We start from the raw sequence: 2,620 nt of genomic DNA, 5'->3' as shown, positions 1-2,620 counted from the left end.
CAAGCCTTGGGGCTTAGAGCAACAGAAATCTATTCTCTTATAGTTCCAGGGGCTGGGAGTCTGAAATCAAGGTGTTGGCGGGGTGTTGGCTCCCTGTGAACCTGCAAGAGGGGATCCTTCCTGCCTCTTCCAGCTGTGGGTGGCTTCTGGCAATCCCGGTGTTCCTTGGCTTGTGGCTGCGTCGCTCCAATCTCTGCCTCCGTCATCACATGGCCATCTTCCCTCCCTGTGTCTCTGTGTCTCTTCTCATCTCGTCTTTTTTTTTTTTTTTTTTTTGTTTTTTTTTTGAGACAGAGTCTTGCCCTGTCGCCCGGGCTAGAGTGTAGTGGTATCATCATGGCTCACTGCAGCCTCAAACTCCTGGGCTCAAGTGATCCTCTTGCCTCAGCCTCCTGAGTAGCTGGGACTATAGGCGTGCACCACCACGCCTGGCTAATTTTTCTATTTTTTGTCGTCCAGATAATTTCTTTCTATTTTTAGTAGAGACGGGGTCTTGCTCTTGCTCAGTCTCGTCTCGAACTCCTGAGCTCAAACCATCCTCCTGCCTCGGCCTCCCAGAGTGCTAGGATTACAGGCGTGAGCCACCGCACCCGGCCTCTTCTCCTCTTCTTGTAAGGACACCAGTCATATCATATTAGGAGCTCACCCTATTCCAGTGTGACCTCATCTTAACTAATTACATCGACAATAACCGTACTTCCAAATAAGGGCACGTTCTGAGGTTCTGGGGGTTGGGACTTCAACATATCTTTTGCAGGGACATAATTCAGCTCATAACAAGCACTTGACCTGTAGGCCCCCTTCCGGCTCCTGTCTCGCGCTGGGCAACACGCCACCCCCACCCCAGAAGTGCAGGCCACTGACTCCTGCACTTCTGGGCTGTGTTACTCAGATCCTCGGGCAGTGACCAGGGATTCCTCAGTCCAGTCCTCCCACGAACTGGCTTGGCGATCTCTCCTCGCCAGTTGGCACCGCTTGTGCGGGCATTTGGGTATAGGAGGGGGGAGGCTGGGCAGGGCAGACAGCAGCTGTGAGCGCCATGTCCGCCATTGCTGGAGCTGCATTTGCTGGGGAGCCGGAGGCATGGGCCAGCCAAGCAGGTGGGAGGCAGCACTTGAGGTGGCTTCAGAACACCACTCACTCTGTCCCCGCACCTAGCACAGAGCTGGCGCACAGTGATCCTTCAGGACATATTTTCTGAAGGACTGAACCAGCGAGTTTGCCTTCGGTGCCTCTCCTGCCCACCCAGTATCTCTGAGTGCCGCCGCTGCACCTTGCCCTCCCTGGGGACCTCACAGGGAGGGCAGTCACCCTCCGGCTGAAGCATGCATGTTCTGTGCTCTCCCCTGATGCAGAAAGATCCAGAACAGAGAGCCTGGAGTGGGGAGGCCAGTTAGTGAGTGGCGAGGGCGGAACCGAAAGGGGAGTGCGGGATGCAGAGGGGAGATGCTGCAAGGAAGGAGGCAGGGGAGTCGGGCCTGCTTGGGTGGTCCAGCCAGAGAGCAGTTGAGGAAGATTCCAGGGGCTCAAGTGAGCAAGCATGGGGCAGGGGGAAGGTTGAATCATATGGGAGTGCCCTAGTGTAGGTTCTCCTGAACCTGCGAGAGGATTCAAGTGCACGCGGTTTATTTTGGAGATGATCCCAGGAAATGTCAGCAGAGAGTGGGGGAGTGACTCAGGGAATGTAGGAAGTCAGTGATCACCGTGGACAGCCCTGCTCAATTCCCCCTCGCACAGAGAACGCCGGACACGTATAAAACAGGTGGCACTTGTGAACTGAGCGAGCTGGGTCTTTAAGTGCCCACTCCTGCCAGACACTGATCGAGCGCTGCTGCTGCTCGTGGTGGATGCCAACTTCCCAGCACGTCCTGCCTGCCCCAAGGAGCCCAGCAGGCTCGGCTGCCAGAGAAAGTCCTCGGGCAGAAAGCGCGGTGCTGCCAGGTGGAAACAGCATCGATGCACCCTGAAGCAGCGAGGTCAGGGGCTACGGGGCTCGGCAGTGCCAGAGACAGAGCTAGCGGCAGGAGAATGGGGGCCGGTGTCTGGGGACAGATGTGGAGTTTGGTTCTAGAACTGCCCCAGGACATCCAGACAGTGTATGGGCTGGCTCCAGACCCAGCGAGAGAAATGGGTCACTTAGTGGAATAAGGCTGATTATTTAAGCTAAAGCAGTAGCTGAAAAATCCTAGAGAGAGAGGAGTAGAAGGCTGAGAGCTACATGATCAAAGACAAATGGCCAAGTTCATGATTTGGTTTAGACTTGCTCTGCAGGAAGAGAAATGTATTTTTTTTTCCTTGCCACAAATCATTCTCAGAAGTGTCAGATCTGCCGCAAGAGGGACAGAGAGGGGCTCAGCATTCCTTGAAAACATCTGGGCTGCAGAATTACTGACATGAGGTGAAACATTCAGGCCCAACATTGTCCCGACTTCTGTGACCAAAACACTGGAGACCCAGCAAAGACAGCCCACCCTCTACCGAAGCCTCTTCCAGCTCTGAGGCCATGGACTAAACCTCCTCGGGTCTGTTTTCACCAACACGTCTTTCTGGAAAGATCACAGCGGCAAGCATCTGTGGAGGTGGATCATTTGGCAGCTTCTTTGCAGGACGAGGGTGATAA

Source organism: Propithecus coquereli, unplaced genomic scaffold (genome assembly GCF_000956105.1).
Source record: "Propithecus coquereli isolate 6110/MARCELLA unplaced genomic scaffold, Pcoq_1.0 Scaffold77, whole genome shotgun sequence".
NCBI lineage: Eukaryota > Metazoa > Chordata > Mammalia > Primates > Indriidae > Propithecus > Propithecus coquereli.
Note: the sequence above shows the minus strand (reverse complement) of the source record.